Source organism: Pinus tabuliformis, chromosome 1_2 (assembly GCF_031772625.1).
Source record: "Pinus tabuliformis cultivar Carrire ecotype Pingquan chromosome 1_2, CPIR1, whole genome shotgun sequence".
NCBI lineage: Eukaryota > Viridiplantae > Streptophyta > Pinopsida > Pinales > Pinaceae > Pinus > Pinus tabuliformis.
The window spans coordinates 455,388,828-455,408,345 of record NC_142298.1 but is presented as its reverse complement, the minus strand read 5'-3'; positions in this window follow the sequence as shown (position 1 = coordinate 455,408,345).

Below are 19,518 nucleotides of genomic sequence, written 5' to 3'. Positions count from 1 at the left end.
CTAGTATTTTGTCATCTAAGTCTAATCTTTTTCTATCAAAAGCTAAATATTTCAGAATTTTGTTGTTGGTTCTATCTCTCCACCACCTTCACTATGTTTTGTATTGTCTAACTAGAAAGGGTAAGTGGAAGTGGTTTATATAGGGAGAGGAGGATAAGAATGAGATTCACTCAAGGGGGAAGAAGGCCTTATCTCCTTGGGAAAGTCCACTTTTAAGGGGGGAAAGAACCTTATATGGAGTTCTCGGTCCTTATCCAACAAAATGAACATTCAACACATCGCCACTAGAAGTTTCTAGATGTGAAAATATGTTTCCTTTTATAAAAATAGTCAAGAAGTAGACCGACGTGGGAATTGGGCTAACAACAACGCTGATCAGGGTGGTTCATAGTGTAAAACTCTACCATTGGCACAAGTGAGATACTGGGAAAGAGCACCGATCTTAAAAACTGGGTTTTAAGAAGGATTCTTTGGAAATTTTATGAAGGGAGTGGGGACTACTTTCTTCAAACTTCAAGGGATGTGAGAGCACAGGTTTCATGGTGAAAGTATAACACAATGGTCATTGAAATATTTGTCTTCGATGAAAGTTTACCTTAATTGAGGGATAGAAAACACATAATCAATGCAACAACTAAAGAATGAAATCTTTTACTAATACATGTCCTAAATGCACTTAATATTCCTTTAACAACAAAAAAAATCTATTTCATTTCTCATGCCTATGATGATGCAATTCTAGCTTCTCAATAACACTACTAATGCAATATTTTTGCTTAAGTAAAATAGAATGATGTTCTTTTCATAAAATGAAAAATGAATCTTTCACATAAAGCACTTTAATGAAAATTTTTAGAATTTCGAACAAACAAGCATCGATAAAATCCAAAGCATGATAAATGAAACTAAAAGAAACTTCTTCCCTGAATTGAACAAACCAAACACATAAATTCTTCAAACAACAAACCAAGCAATGCAATCTATGCTCAAAAAGAGAAAAGAGACACTCAAAATAAGAGAACAAATGATACTCTTTCACTCATTCAATTCAAAATAAAGCAATGAAGATGTTGTGACTGAAAGATGGATTAAATGAAGCAACAAATTAGAAACTTGACACAATGAGTAAACAAACAAATGAATCGTAATTGACCTAGATTCCCTAGTGTCATAGAAGCCATCCAAAAAACTCAAAAAATCAAGAAATGACACTTCAAGCCAACTAATCAATCAAACCCAACAAAAAAACCATCCTAGTCATTCTGGGCGGAAGAAGAGAGTTTGAGGGTCAAGACACATTGGCACTGGAATGGGAGAAACTATGATTTTTCTTAACTCAGAAACCGACATGACCTTTTGGCTGAAACTAGTTTTGAAAAGGGGTCCCGCATGATTGTCAGACTAAAAACTGGCATTGATCGACATGACTGTTTGGCTGAAATTAGTGCTGATAGGGGATCGATGCGATTGTTTGGCTAAAACTAGCGCTGATCGAGGGATTCAAAGAAAAAATAAAAAATAACTTCACACAGGGCCAGACTTAACACATTAGAGGCTGGGCTAGTGTCTGTATGCCTTCAAACAGGTCAATACAGATCCAGAAGACATAAACAAACAAACTAGGCACACAAGTAGAAAAAAATAGAGTGATGAAAAGGAGATGTATTTCCCCAGTATGGTCGCCAATTTGTGGCATAGGAATATCCTCTCTACGGACAAAGACGATGCCTCTAGCCCAATAGAGTAGGTCTAGCCAAAAACAAGACAATCCAATGTAAATTTCCTTAGATTAGAATTGGAGAAGAGGGCATACCTCTTATAACACTAATCCACTTGATGGTGATATTACTTCCTTGCTCCAGCTTCCTTTCGTTCAAGTACCTGAAACAAACATACAAGAAACAAGAAAAAACATGATATCATAAAATCAAATCCAATCTACTTAAAAGGTCAAGGATTTCTAAGTTATCAAATTTAATATTACACCTGATATAGGAATAAACCATTAGTTGTATTAAAATAAACTTCAAAGAGAAATACAACCAAAGCCTTGACATTGGAGATCTCCTTTGCGGTATCCAAATCCCGCTACACACCTTTTCAACACTCTTTTCCTCCTCTAGCTTGACATGAAATGGCTTCCAAGCTCTAACTCTACCTGCTCATGATTTAGCTACCAATGACTAGTCTTTTGTGATCTAACACTAATCTTCTTCTATCAAAAGCTAAATATTTCAGAATTTTGCAGTTGGATCTATCTCTCCACTACTTTCACTATGTGTTGTATTGTGTAACCAAAAAGGGTAAGAGTAAGTGGTTTATATAGGGAGAGGAGGATAAGAATGAGATCCACTCAAGGGGGAAGAAGGTCTTATCTCCTAGGGAAGGTCCACTTTTAAGGGGGAAAGACCTTATATGGAGTTCTCGACCCATATCCAACCAACCGAACATCCAGGACATCACTACTAGAGGTTTCTAGATGTGAAACTTCATTTCCTTTTATAAAAATAGTCTAGAAGTAAATTGATGTGGGAATTGGGCTAACAGTAGTGCCAATCGGTGCGGGTCATTGTAAAACTCTTTCGTCGGTGTGGGTGAGACACTCGGAAAGAGCACTAATCTTAAAAATTGGGTTTTAAGAAGGATTCTCTGGAAATGTTCTGAAGGGAGTGGGGAATACTTTCTTCCTTCTTAAAGGGATGCAAGTGCATATGTTTCATGGTGAAAGTATAACACAATAGTCACTACTAGGGTTCTCCGGGATCAGGAATGGGGAGTGATAGGAGAGTGACAAATTACTATGTAACAATACAACTACACAATCTCCAACTTGGTGGATATGCTCATTGATGTGATACGCATGATGAGGATGGTGATAACTATGATCAAATGGTTGAAAGCCATGAAAGATCTTCATTGTCAAATAGAAGAAGATGATCTCTTGGAGGAAGCAGGATTAAAAGAGATCTACCTAAGATTAACAGGGATTCTGGATAAAGAGGTGCTTCCTGGTTGAGAGGGAGTGACAGATATGGTTCTGTGCTTCATGTGTCATGTACTATACCAAGACTAATAACCATAAGTCTGAGTGAAGGCCATGAATAGGAAAAGTAAATTGGAGAATGCATTTTGAAGTGTTGTTGAAAGAAGGAAATTAGGATCTGATTGAAGAATATGTTGCTACATGAAAAGTAGGAAGGAAAATATATGATTGAGGAATATTTTGTCAAATATTTCGTTGATAGTCTTACTATGGAAAGTTTAGAAGCAACATATGTTGTCTGAAAGACCCTGAGGTTTGTATTTGGTTATGTATATGATAAAATATATTATTGATTGGGGTTGTGTTTGTACATGTGAATCTCTCGAAAGATTTGATAGCATGCTAGTTACCAATCAGTTTGATTCGAAGAGATTGGACATTTTTGATCTGCTGGATAAAGGGATGTTGAGGATCTATCAGTGAAGTGTTTCCTGGGCAGAGATATTGTTGAGACTTTGTGTTGATATCTCGGTCCTGAAGTTGGAAAGGTGGCTTTGGTCATTGAGCTCTGACACACACCTGGATTTTGGGTTCGTGGTTAGAAAGTAAGACTGATGGTACCTAAAGGGGTTGAAAGCTTGAGTCGACCTTAGTCCCACCTGGATATACTTCCCTAGTCGGGAATCTAGTCCATGGAATTACGATGGCTAAATTGTTGAGTGATTGTTTCAATAGATTTCCCTGGTCAGGTATCCAGTCCATGACATTGCAGTGCCTAAAGTTCTTCATGGTTCATATATTTTAAGAACTTCCATTTTATTTCTTCATGGTTCATATATTTTGAGAACTTCCATTTTATTTTTACATTACGAATACCTCCCTAGTTAAGAGGGAGTGTCGGAAAAATTAACTATGTTTGGTCTTCAACAATGTACTTGATTCATTATGTAATATACTTGTGAAAAGAATAAAGAAAAGAATTATTATTATTATTATTATGACTTATTAAAGCATGGATTCATGCTTGGGTCACCATGTTTTAGGTCAAACTCCCCATTGAGTACTTCTATGATTTATTCTAAATCTATATAATTATTATACATTTAAAGAGACCCTTGTTGGGCTTTTGAATCATGCAAAAAGGTTTAGTATTGAGTCAAATATGAATTATGCAACCTCCACATCATGTTGTCCTAAGAGAAGATCAAGTCAGCCTAAGGACCCATTTAACCCCACAAGAAGCCTATAAAAGGAAGCACATCAAATTCATTTGTAGCATCACTTCTCATCAAGTTAAAATTTTCTCGACTGTGCAGAAGTGAAAAAATCTTGTTGCTCAGCAGAAGTGCGAAGTTTGTAGCTGGTAAAATCTGTTGCCGAGAAGCTGAAGTGAATGCAAGTTTGGGTGAGTCTGAGCCAAGGAAAATCAAATTTTGGTGGTGGTCTCTATTTTTTTCATTCTCTGGATTGGGAGATCAGAGTCTTCGAAGTTGGACTACTGTTGGAAGCTATTAACTGAAGAGTCTCAAATAATACTATTGAAAGGAAGAATTACCTTGACTAGGTTTTCCCCTCGAGGGAGGTTTTGCCGTGGCATGTGCCTACATCTTGTGTCCATTGTTTTATGTGCTACTAATTTTGGTAATTACTTGATGAACTAAATAAAGAGGATATAAATAAGAAACATCACAATTAATTATCAATATTAAGAAAATGCTTACTTCCTTTCTTATTTCCAACATCCATAACCATATCACAAATTTTTTTAATAGGCCAAATAATTAATCATTCATTCTAACAAGTAGACATAGAATCATTCCCCACAACACTTGCTTCTATTATCAACTAGATCATTACAATACAGTACATATATTCGTAAGGATGTGAGACCCTATGTAATTATCAGGACAACTCATAGAACATAACACAAAATTACAATAGAAAGACTATAATTTTCTTAGAACTTCATGCTGGTAGCATCTCGACATATGTTAGAAAAATATTTCTTTCTGTCTTCCTTGCTTTATCTTTTTTATAGACTTCCTTCCTTGATCCCACTTTCTTGATCTGGTCCACTTTAACAAAACTTGAGTGTTTTGGTCCTTATCACCTTTGATCCTTTCAAAATCCAACACACCTATCCTTCTTTCACAGTTTCTGTGAGATCCAAGGTAAATGATTCTAACCTATTTTTACTGCCCCCATTTTTCTATTCTAAACTTCTATTTATTTTGACCACTTGTCTTGCCATTTTCAGTGATCTTCTCCATGATTTTTTTTTGACCAAAACTTAACCAAAATTTTCCAAAACTATTACCAAAGCGAAGGACCCAATAGGCCCCGACCATAGTCGATTGAATCACCCTCACATCAATCCTCTATTCGTGCATCTGATTATGCCTATGGTTGTGCTATTTATTCTGTTTCTTCTCTTTTTTGTGCTATTGGTTCACCTTCAAACGAGGTACCCAACTCAAGTACCATTTGTACTACCCCAACCTTGAAAGTAGCGTAACCATCCATAACAATTTTCCATGTATCCATAACAACAAAAAATTGGTCAATAAACGGGTGGTTTGTTTAGTAGTAGGATATTATGGGCAAGCACTCATCACAGTTTCCCATTGAGTATCAGTTTCAGAATTATGTTGGTGCAATTGGACAAAGTGTCATTGAGCAGGTAGCCAAAGATACTACAACATAGTTTTGGTTGCATACAAGTCTTCCTCTAACTCATGGATCTTCTTCTCTAGCACATCAGCTTGGGAAAATAAATCTTACTACTAACTTGAATCATAGGATTCCAATGCTTAATTAAAGAGTTGATGTGTCTACTATCACAACTCATATAAAGGTTAATTGTTTCTTGCAAGTAGCTCGGCGTAATCCTGGACTTGTTGAAATATTTCCTATGAATCATCAGTAAATTTTCGGAGAGTATGCCTGAGAGAAGAGCCATCATCCAACTTCTGTTCAATTTGATTTCTATACTAATTGTAGGATCTGAAAGCACTTTGTGAAAGGAAACAACAATATTACACAACTCTCGGTTGGTGGCAATAAGTTCAATATATGTAGCTTCAATATGCTCACAACATTCAATAAGTTGACACATAAAAAAAGCTTCAGGTGCATTTGGCAGACACTTAGTAACAGTAGGCCACATTTTCTAAAACTTGCCACTTGTATTTTCTACTTGCCTCTCCAAGTTCTCCTTCTGAATAAGTAATTGATCACGTTCATTTGTCACAAAAATAATTTTCTATTGTTGCCTCTCATAGTTAGAGACTAAGGATTTGCGACTTTCTTACACATGGAGAGAAATAAATTTGATAAGGTTGAAAAAATAATAAGAAGGACATCTCTGAAGATTATCTAGTGACAAATCATCAAGCAAAGGAAAACATTCCTATAAGGGTTGACTGCTAGCAACAAACTTCTTAGAGTGAATCTTGTGGTGAAGTTTCACATTCTTGGATATGTTATTTGTGAAACTTAGTAGGAATATTTTCAACAACATGTGAGGGAAACATGGGAACAATATCTTAAGACTATGCAACAAGGCTAAAAAATGCTCTACGATGAGTAGGGCTCTGACTAGTTTCTGCGACTTGAGCAGCTAAAAGACCCAAACTAGAATCTTGTTGTGGTTCAATAGATGCATATATAGGGGTAGTGGTAACTAGGGATGTGTGCATGTCAAAGACTTCATATTTTTTCCCTATACTTTCCTTGGGAGTAGAATCAACTTCCATTTCAACTGTGTCACCATGAGGATTGTTAGTGTTAGGGATTTTCAAAATGGTAATAGAATGGGTAGCGATATGCATAGATGAACTAGGGGACTGAGGGGAATGGACATGTGGAGAGTGAGGAGATTCCTCTACTATCTGAGTTCCTGTAATTGGGTCTCAAGGCTCGTCATGGGTAAGATCAACGAATGTTAATTCTAAACATGGGGGTCATTTTGAGCGAAAGTTTGAACAAAGGCATGAAAAGTAGAAGAGGCCATACTAGGAATTGAGGGTTGGGTAACATAAATGGGGTCCATAATAGCGAAAGTAATAGTCGATGGCTTAATAAAAGGAGTAGTGAGTGGAACCACAATGTGAATTTTTGAAGTAAAGGGACTAATACTTACCAATGAGCCATATTTCTGCAGGGTATTACGAGTTGAAAAAAAAAAGGTCTCCTGAAATTTCTTCCACATTAGCTAGATATCTTGGTCAGTATATGTTGTGTGCCTCTTAGTAGAATATGGACCCTTGAGAGAAGAAGTACGACGGAGCATACCATCTAGAGAATAAACAATTTTTCCATCTTGTTGCTGATATTGAACCCCAGCCCACAAAATCACCTCACTATGGAAAGCCTCTTCAGAAACATAGAAGGGAAAGGGCTTCATGTGAAATGTATGAGGACAAGCAGCTTTGGTAGGTATTCACGTGGCATATTCCAAACCAAATTAGATGTGCATATGTGTCAAAAATTGGCCTAGGTACTTGGATCACATTCTTTGTAGTGTGCACCATCTTGGTATACCAATTACCAAAATCTTCTTCATTAAGGGCCTTATTCACTGAGTCACCTAATACTTGCCACAAGTGCTAAGGATTCATCGCCAATAAATTAAATTACCTATTTTCCTTCCGGTATACACCACCTCATCATAAAATATTCAATCACCAAATACCCATAACTAAAGTACATTTCCTGTCTTAAAACAACTTCATAGGCCTCAAACAACTCATTTAATAAATACCTACACTAGGTGAGTATCTCACCATGATCATAAGCTTTTGCAGCAAAAATAACATCCAGGGTACATTCTCCTTTAGTGTGATGGAACATGATATTACCTACAATGATATGACATGCAAAATTAATTCTGGGATTGTTAATCATGTCAATGAAAACACCACAACCTCTCCACCAAGTACCATATTTTATATTAAAATTATCATCACCTTTCTTCTTGCTCCACTTAGAAGTAGTATGAAAGGAAATGGACACATTTGAGGCATATGTCAAAAATCTCGTCAATCTATAGATATCATCAACATGGATGAGATACTCCTTATCAAACCATAATGAACCTCCATGCATTCAACTGATAAGAAATTTAGTGCACCACATGATTGTGCATAAGGTGTAAAAAACAAGCAAATTTCTTAACTTCATCAATGAGGATTTCTACAATGAACGAAACCCTAGTTTAACATGAGAAGATGCACTCCCAACTGGTTTAGCTAAAGGTTCCATGTAAAATTAGGGCTTTAAGGCTGAAAACAAAAAATAATCAGCCAAATCATTGTCAACTAAAGAATCTTTCTCATATTTTCCTAAGGTATCTTCCATAGCCACAATATGGGGGTTTGAAAAACTCGATGAAACTACAGGCTTAGAAAGGTGAGCCAAAGAAAAATATTGATGACTGTAACCATTATAAATAGGGGGATGGGAGCATGTTTGGAACTCATAGATACTCGACACAAAATCTAGGGTGGATAATTTGAATAGACAAATAGACACAATGAATAAATAATTTGATTACATGCAGTATTTATAAAAAGCTTCGACAAGATGCAAGACGATTATACCATTTGTTAATAAATATGGTAACTTACCAAAATCAATTTGAATCCAAATAATAATTATGAATAGAATGTGAACCTTAGGATGATGACACAAATGACTCGAAAAGAGGATTATCATTATTATAAATTAATGGGAAATGACTAAAAAGTCATTGTTGGGATGAGGTCCCTAGGGTCAATTTTGTTGAGTTTTGAGTCATTTTTGTAATATATTTTTGTAGTGAAGATAAAGTCTTCGAAAAATGTGGAAAGTGGAGCTCGAAGCTAAGTAAAGTCAAAGGGGCTTTATTCCCTTAGGTGGGTAGGTGATAGAGCTATTTTGAGACCTGCCCATGGTCTGCAGACCATGGTATTGTAAAGAAAATTCTATAAGTAGTTGAGTTATAGCAAGTCTAGAAGAATTTTTTGGTGAAGAATCATTGTAAGGGCAAGGTAATAAGGTGGGAAAGGTCTATTTCCTATCCTTAGGTGAAAGGGGAAGGCTCTTGTAGCTGAGTGCTTAGAGACCTTGGTAAGTCCGTAGTTGAGTGCATGGGCCCCTGCAGCTGGGTGCGCAGGGATAAAGATTTTGTATCTGAACGTTTACATCTAATAAATACTGTTTTGGGCCAAAATTGATGCATTTGTGTTCTTCTATTTACTTCTACAAAGTTTATGTATCTTCACTCTGTAATCTGTTTAATCTGAATTAATGCTTATTAACTACACAAAACTGGTAGATCTATAATCTTTATGCATGATAAGTATAAATAACCACCTTCGCAAAGATCTAGAAGTCATTTAGATAAAGTTGTAGTAGTTGTCTATCAGAATGATTAGATCTGCACGAAGGTAGAGCTAGGCCATGAGAACTTGAGGAAACCATCACATAGGCCTCTCAATGCAGAAACCTGGTTATAACATCCCCCAATACTACTTTGGGTGAGATTGCAACCTACACTACGTGGGTTGTTGCCAAAAGGGCCAACAATTTAGGGTTTTCTTGGTTGGCACAGTTAAATCTGAGCTTGGGCCAGGCCCCATCAAGCCAACAAATGGTTCTGTTGTCAGGACCGAGATCTATTTGAGGAATGTGTGATGTCAAATAAATGGTTCCCTACTAAGAAAAAAATTAAGAATTGGCTTGATCAGAAGGAACATGTGTTTGTAGCTCAGGGTAACAGAATGCCACAATTATCCAAGGAACAATGGTTGAATAGATACCTATACTCAGATGAAACCAAAGCCTTTTTCTATTTCTTCCCCTACAAACTGCATGAGTGGCTATCTAGATTAGCGGACAGTTAGGGTACATGGAGACTTGATGACCTCATTGTGTGCACTCCAAAGCTAGTGAGGTGCTTGGAAGCTTCATAAAATAAAATCACGTGGGATGTTGATCATTGAATTGATCGTATCATAGGAGGATTTGTCGCTGATCTCGCGATTGATATGACCATTAGTTATAGCGAAGCAGAGCACAGGATTTTCTAGGGACCACGAGGTAAGTATTTAAGATCTCTTAAAACTTGGATTAAGATGCTTTTGTGTGAAAAATAGGTTATGCCATTAACTTGATGTTTGGGACTACGCGAAGCAGAAAACCATTCAAAAGGAATGGAGAATCGGGATCTGAATATAGTTCTCTATTGGGATCCTCTTCAAGCAACAACGAAGGAACTATTCTGAATACACTACGAAGTGTGCTACAGTTGGTAAGTCAGGGTATCCTGAGTATACCTCATCCATCCACTCCAACTTTGCCTCCACCTCTGCCGCATACACCTACACCTTCACCTCCACCTCCGCCTCCACCTTGACCATTCAACATGGAAAACACAATGAAGATGTCGATCTTCAAAGGGGTAGGAAGCGAAGACACCGAGCAATTCTGGTTCATTGCAAATGCTATGTGGACAATGCAGTAGATCACTGATGATAATTTAAAGAAAGCATAGCTGGTTAAAGAGTTGTAGGATAGGGCGCTGACTTGGTATATCAAGTACTTTCAAGATCACCCTGTCGTGACATTGGCAGAGTCTCAACAAGTGTTGAACAGTGAGTTTAAGAAGCCTAAGTCTCAGGCGCAGTCTGTCATAGAGTTTAAGGAGATACAAAAAAGGGTAAATGAATCCTCATGGGATTTCGATTAGAGGCTAAAATGCCTGATCCAACAGGCTAATATGAACATCATGGATGAACAACACAAATATTGGTACATTGCTTCGTTGTTGCCTCACCTAAGATTACCATTATCACAATAGAAGATAACAACGCAAGAAAAAGCTGTGGAGATCACGATGAGGTTGGAAGCCTCACTAGTACAAGATACAAACATTGGAGTACAAGAGATTCAATCATAGTTGGCAAGTCTGCACCTGGAGTTGCAGAGCTTGAAGAAGCGAATGGAAGCCAAGGCTGAGGTGCACGTTGAAGTTTGGTGCTTGAAATGCAAGGGACATGGGCACGATAAGGACCACTTCCCGGTTTATTATAATTATCTTATTCAAGGGGGCTGGGGGGTTGTCCCCCTGAAGATGAAAAATACCACTGGGCCACGCACAGGAACAATATTGTGGTGTGCTATTTGTTAGGTTACAGGACATCATGCAATAGACAATTGTCATCTACTATAGAAGTTTGTAAGACCACCCAGTAATTGTTTTGCAATTTTTACAAATTTGTAGGTCATGATGAACGTCATTGTCGAAGTTATGAATTAATGATGAATAGGACCCCTACCTATTGAATGTAGGGAGAAAATTGACCTCAGGATCAGGGCGTGGGTGCAGCACGCAAAGTATTCCAAGGTTGTGGAAGAGGAAGAGGAGGAGGGGATGGCAAAGGTCCTGGACAATTTATTTGTTATAACTGTGGGGAAGCTGGACATTTTGTGTGCGACTATCAAAACCCAACACATCCATCTTGTCAATATTGTAGACAGATCGATCATGTGATAAAACATTTCCTAATACTTACAGAAAATATGCAAGAAAAGAACACACAGACCCACCAACCTACACAAAACATCTGGATGATGAGGGCGAAGCCTCACGAAGGAGATCATAGCATCAATATTGTAACGCATAGTGGTATGGCCACAGGAGAAGATAAAGGAAAGCAACTTGAGACTGAAGGATGGGTATGCAAGGCTAATAAAAAGGAAGTCAAGTTTTACCTCAACCGGGCTAAACAAACTTTTATGGAGGCCAAGAATAATTTTGCTGAAGCTTGTATGTATCAGAGTCAGGAGAAATCAATTGGGAACAATGAAGTGAAAGATGTGGATCCTTCACTGTTAGCTACTTTTCTGAAAACCTGTATGAAGTTGTTGAGAGATCAGAAGGCAGTAGAAGGGCTCCAGGAGCTGATCAAAAATTGTGTGGGAGAAATTAAGATTCCTATGGAACAACGCATTGTGAGGAAACTAGGTAAACACAAGAAGAATATTGGGCGCAAGATGAGGTTAACTGCACAGATCAAAGAGTATGAAATGGACCAAGTCATCCTAGATTTGGGTTCTGATGCAAATGTACTACCTAAGCAGACATGGGAGAGGATGGGGAGACATGCACTACAATGGTCTCCTATACATCTACTCATGGCTAACTGACAGAATATCATTCCTATGGGGCGCCTCTATGGGGTAATAGTGGAAATTGAAGGAGCGAGTGCGTTGGATCATTTTAAGGTAATTGAAATAGTGGATGACAACAATCCTTACCCTTTGGTAATAGGAATTGATTGGGCCTCTGACATGGATGTGGTTATTAATATAAAGAAGTGAAGGACAACATTTGAGAAGAAGGCGCTCAGGGTTATTGTGCCACTGGACCTTGCTGAAGGAGCATGACACACTGCACAGGTCTGCGACTATGAGGAGGACGATGATTTGGATCAAATCTACAATATTACTGCACACGAAGATGATTGGATCAATCCCACTACGAATGGGCATACCACGTGGGATAGAGACAACTCCTGTACTTCAGACTCAGATGAAGAGCTCAAACACTCGCAGAATCAGTTGCATGAGGTATCTAAGTTACGTTGCAATAGGATGCCAAAATCGTTTCGGTGCGTATCCACAGAGGTAAGAAAATTTCCATATTATGATGGCTTAAATGATGTTAATTTCCTTTTGGATGAGTTTGAAATGGAGGTTCCCGAGGAACATCACTTCCAGGCACTTGAATTGGCACTGCACGCTAGGCTAGCCTGTTGGTGGGGTACGCATAAGGAAAGCTTTGCTGACTGGAAGGAATACAAGAGGATGATGAAGCTAAGGTTTGGAAACACTAATACCTGGATGATTAAGAAGTATAGCGGAAAGGATGATCCATGCGAAGTATGGGGTATAGAGCCACAACAGGAATGCACGCACATCTTTTGTCACACTTTAGATACTATTCCCGTGAATTAGTACTTAGAAACAGAGCTACGCCATGTGACAGCTAAATGGGATATCTTAAGGGAAAGTTTCTTGTTAACTTTTAGCTTTGAGGACGGATTTGAATGCATTGATGAAGCACTTTGGGAAATTAAGGCCTCTATCTTTAGAACATATGAAGAGATAGTAGAATGGATTCAAACGGATTGGAGTACACAGCTGCAACATGCACTAGAGTGCTATAATGTGACTGTAGAAGAAGAAGAAGATGATCCACGAAAAAGAAGAAGAAGACCAGGTAAGTAAACATTGGATACGACGTGCAACCCAAGTTTGCAAAGATAGGAGATTATTGGGATGAAGATACAATTGATAAAGTTGTGGAGCTATTGCACAAATACCGGGACTTATTTCCCACCAAGTTATTGGAACCGAAAGGAATAGTAGGGGATCAGAGAGTTATGAAGATCACTTTAAGGCTCAATGCGAAGCTCGTGAAGCAGAGACCTTACTGGTTGAATCCGAAATATAAAGAGAAGGTGAGTAAAGAGCTAGACAGAATGCTGGAAGTTGGAATTATTGAGCTAGTAGAAGAATGTGATTGGGTGAGCTCTATGGTTGTTCAAGAGAAGAAGCATCATGGTGAAATAAAAAAATGCGTAGACCTAAGGAAGCTCAATGATGCATGCATTCATGACCTATTTCCAACACCATTTACGGATGAAGTTTTGGAGAATGTTGGAGGGCAAGAAGCTTATTCGTTCATTGATGGGTTCTCAGGGTACCATCAGATTAAGATCGCACCGAAGGATCGCAGCAAGATGACCCTTGCGACAGAGTGGGGATGCTTCCAATACACAATAATGTCATTCGGACTGAAGAATGTGCCCTCGATCTTTTCAAGAGTTGTAATTGTAGCATTCAAAGAATTCATCCATAAATTCTTGGAAGTATATTTTGATGACTGGACTGTGTTTGGGTTGGTAAAATGCCATGTTGAAAGTCTATGCCTCATGTTGGATACTTGTCTTAAATACAACATTTCTCTAAACATGAAGAAATGTATCTTTTGCGTACCTTACGGAATATTGCTAGGTCATGTTGTATGTAAGTAGGGAATAATGGTAGATCCTATGAAGATAACAGTGATTGTCAATTTAGAAGGTTCAAAGAATGTAAAGTAGTTGTGCGCAATGTTGGGGCACACTGGTTACTATAGAAAGTTCATAAAAGCTTATGCATAGATAACCGTGCTGATGGAGAAATCACTGAAGAAGGACATGACCCTCTACTGGGTTGCAGACTTTCAATGCAGCCTGGATGTGTTAAAGGAAAAGATGGTGATTGTGCCTATATTCGTGTTTCCCAACTAGAAGAAATAATTCCACGTGCATCTGGATGCCTCTTGTATTGCATTGGGTGCAGTATTAACCCATCCAGGCGAAGGCAACACAGATCATCCTATAGCCTTTGTGAGCCATAAAATGTCAAAGGCTGAGAAGAATTATTCAACTACAGAGTGCGAAGGATTGGTGATGTTCTATGCGCTGTAGAAGTTTCAAAATTATTTGTTTGGCGCACATTTCAAAATGTATACAGATAACTCCGCTCTCAAGTACCTGGTCAACAATCCTATGTTGGGGGGGGGGGAAGATCTATAGGTGGATATTACTATTTCAGGAGTACGACTTCGAGGTGATTGTGAAGCTTGGACAATTGAATGCGTGACCAGATGTAATACCCTCCTCCCACATCTACCCAAGCAATTGACTAGCCGGGGAAACATGCAATGAGATGCCACTATGATAAGATTCAACCTCCTTGGTGATTTTAAGGAAATGGAATCGATGGAACATCACATACAAACATCCAACATCATCCAAATAACCTTCAGGAGACAAAGTAGCCACTTAGACTGCTTATCCCTGAGTCCTACTGCTATTGGAGAGACTTAAGGTAGGGTAACGCTCCCTAGACACTCCCCAGGCGAGTTAGTTTAAGGACTAACACTCCCCAGACACTGACCAGGTGCATTATAATTCTTCCCAGACACTGCCTAGATGAGTTAGTCTCAGCACTAATGCTAGCATTCCGGGATTTGAGCCACCTTATTCAGCCCAGAGCCCAGGACACTGCCCATAATTGAATAATAACTTAGAATTAGTAAAGATGCAAGGAAACAAGGATGCAAAAGAAATAAGATGAACAAGATCATAACTAGACCCCTACTAGCCATGACAAGAATTTTGTCAAACCTATCATCAACATGTAACCTACAGGTGTAAATAACAGAATTAAGTGTAGGGATCTCATACTTACCTAAGAATCACTATGAACAGCTATTTCCTCATGTCTTTTTATGTGTTATCACTTATTAGGTCATAAATACAATATCCATCCAAACACAAGTAAAAACATGTTGAGAGCCAAACATAGCTACTGCAATAAAATGTACATATAACCAGCATAATAGGAACAAAAATACAATGGACATATCAACCATCAAAATCCATATATATATATATATATATATATATATATATATATATATATATATATATATATATATATATATATCAGTACATTTTCACATGAAAATCAAGGGAATGAATTTCTCATTAATAAATGCAATGAACCAACCGGTGATGGGACTACCATGTTCCACCCGACCATAGATTGGCTGAGCCAAGTTTCTCTTCAGCCAATCACCCCCATGCCATATTCCAAGCATGAATGTGGGACTCATAGAACACATTAAAAACACCAATCAATGTGGATTCCACCAGAGTTCTCTGCCTACACCGTGATGAATTTGAGTGACTCTTAGTCTCTCAGGCTTTACTGTGCATCCACAGCTTGATCCAGAGATCAATAGGCTCTCCAAGACATAATCTCTAGGATTTATTGTGCATTCCATCCCAGAATCACTAGGCCCAACGGACAGAAAATCCACCTCTTGGATTTACTGTATATCCCGCCATTCACCGACAAGGATTCCTAGGCCCACCGAGGCACACAATAGGACTTTACCGCAACCCATAGTCTGGTTCACGGGTTACTAGGCCAATGGCTTCGTACATCCTCAGTCTGGTTCAGGGACCACTACCACCATGTGTTTGTCAATTCATAGATCCACCCCACTCAGCTTCGAATCCAATCTGACCATCCCCCACAAAACGCATGAGAGAACCCATCTCATCAAATCTATCAGGAAATGGCAAGGCTAGGTTGAAAATATTGTCACACCTAGAAAAAACCATGCCATGGTAGAAAAGAAACACATGCAATCCCATGCATACCAAATCTAGCAAGGAAAATACACATGCAAGTTGATACCTGCAATGAAGCTTGTTGTAGCTTCTTGATCCTGCCTCTCCCTGCTTGATCTTTGCTTCCTCTTTCCTTCTTTGCCTTTCTTTCTCCAAGAAAACTCTAAGTGTCCAAGAGTATGAGAGAGAGAGAATAATGAGAGAGCTCGAAAGCTAAACTGACCAAATCTTTCCCACTGATCCTCAGAAGCCTTTTTATTAATGAGGCCTTTATTTTCTTCATTTTCCATTATTTTCCTTCAATTTCCTCCTCACATGAAACTTGTGACCTTTCACCTTCATTTTCTCCTATTTTCCTTTGTTTTCATAAATAATTGTGAGAAAATACTTTTTTTCCTCTTTAATGCCTTAGCCATTGCCTTTGCCAAATTCCTTAGCCATAAACAACCAAATTAACACCCCCTCAGATGTATTTCCCACCATTCAGCTTGGAATATGTGTCCCATCATCTGTGGTATTTATATATTTTTACATGGAATTTCACCAGGGCTGTTACAGAAACCTCCCCCTTGGGGGAACTCCGTCCTCAGTGTTCATTGACACCTATAACCAACATGACTACTGAAAATAATAACACAACTCATTGCAGTATTTATAATGAATGACCTGCTCAAAATAAAAACATCATGACAACATGACCAAATAAAAACCATACCGCATATTGGAACTTTATAACAAAACTCATTATGGTATTTACAATGATATACACATATACACATATACACATTTTCTTAACTAGCAAATAAATGATACAATTCCCGTATCAATCAACAAGGGAATCTAGAGGCTCACACCTCCACCCTCAAAGTAATACCAGGATTCACCTCCTTCCTAAGAAGTCTAGAATCCACCGCACGGTCAAATCTGCATCAAATTTCCAACGCTATAATCCCACGCTGCTTGTGCTCACAGCGAACAGTTAGCGACTCATTGTTCCAAGGCACACTCCCAATGTACATCTGATTCCATCTGGAAATGCTAATGACCAAAACAAATCCATATGTGACCTTCCCTTCTCTCCTACACAGTCCCTCGGGGATTTGGTCATCCCTTCTGTGCAGTCACTCACCTTCCGAGTTCTATTGGCACCCCCATCCTGTGAAGTCCATCCCTTGGCAAGGCTTCCTTGCATCGGAAGATACAAAAACGAAGGCATATACTTACCTCAACACATCATGCTGGTCATAGCATGCTCATGTAAACCAATGGACACTATTGGGTACCAGTGCCCCACAATGGCCCGGCTCCTAAAGTGCTTTACCAGCATACTGCTGCAAGTTTCAATTCCTTTGCTACTACTACTACTAATTCTTGCAGTCGATTTCAACCACCAAACCAAGCATTTCATGCATTCCTCTATCAGGCACATAACTTCCATTAGATTTAAAATAAATTGAAATAAATTCACATCATACCTCATTGGTAGCTCGTTAATAAGGTACATTTGCAATCATGTTTTCTTCTTGTCACAACAAGTCAAACTAGCATATTTGACCAAAACATGTATAAAAATATCACATCAGGGTAGCTCAAAACATAAGCATCAAAATCATAAATCACATGTAACCATCATAACCAAAATCATAGATCACATGTAATAATCATATACTAGAATCATAAATCACATGCATAATAAAAATGAAATACAGTACCGATACTTGTCCTTCATTGATCCTTACTTCTGCCTTTTTCTTTATCACATACACACTCTAGATCAGTTTCCACACCGACAATCTCCTAGTGCATTCTCCTCAACCATGTGCATAGACACAGTGTGTATCAAACACATACAACCACACGACATACCACACCATGCAATACATGCATATACACCTAGAATATAACACATACACCTACACCTAGTGTATACAATACAATACATCCATCTATACTTGATGTGAAGTACCACCCAATACATGTACCTACATAGAGTACCACACAACGAGTACACATGCCACAATACCATGACTACATGATGCACATACATAATACCACATGCCCTCAACACATCATGTATGACATGCACACAATACCACACGTGCACCAATACCATATGTACAACATGTACATACTACCACCTGTACATGGCACCACCTGCACATCGTGTGCACAAAATCACATGTACACGGTGTCACCTGCACAACGTGTACACAAAGCCACATGTACACTACACCACTATACAATGTGTACACAATACCACATGTACACAGTACCACACGCACGATGTGTACATGACACCATATGTACATAGCATCACATGCACAACATGTACACATCACCGCATGCTCATAGCACCCTATGTATAACATGTACACATCAACACGTGCTCACAACACCACTTGTACAGTCATGCACCATGTGTACAACATGCATGTAACACCACGTGTATGTAGCATTGCATATCCAACATGTACATAACATCATCTGTACACAACACTAGATATCCAAGATGCACAGAGCACCATATGGACACACGCCACATATACATCATGACTATAGTACAATATGTATACAACACCCCATATGCAATATTCACACAACCCTATTTGTACCATCTTGTACATAACATTGCATAAATAACATGTACACATGTTATGTATACACAACACCACATGTGCACACATCATAGATGCAACATGTACAACATATACAATGTATGCACAACAATAGTACCACACATCCAAAACCACACTATCCACACCAAGAAACCTTGCTTCCTGTATCTCATCCATACTTATCCTAGCATTCCACAGACCACACTGCTTTCACATTGCCGATGTATCCTTCAACATTACCTGTCATAACATAAAGATAGGAATAATACAAGTATACAATACCAAATCATATCCACATGATACTAATCTCATATATTTGTCATGATTACTCTTCCCAATTGATTCCTCGTAAGACCAAGAACCTCTTCATGTCATTCTCCCGCATAAGAAATCATTCCTCCACAAGAATGATCCCTGAGAACCCTGTCAGACAGTAACATAGATATATGGATACATACATACATATATAAATGTTAGCATAAACCATGATCTTGTCAGACAACGACATACATACATACATGTATACATATATAAACATCAACATAATCATGATCATAAAATAATTACCAGAGATCAAGGTCAAGGTTAAGAGAACTTCCTTTATTCATGCACAACATGCACGATATTGAGAACAAAAATTCCCAACATAGCCAAGGCATTTGATGCCTCAGATCCATTTACTCTA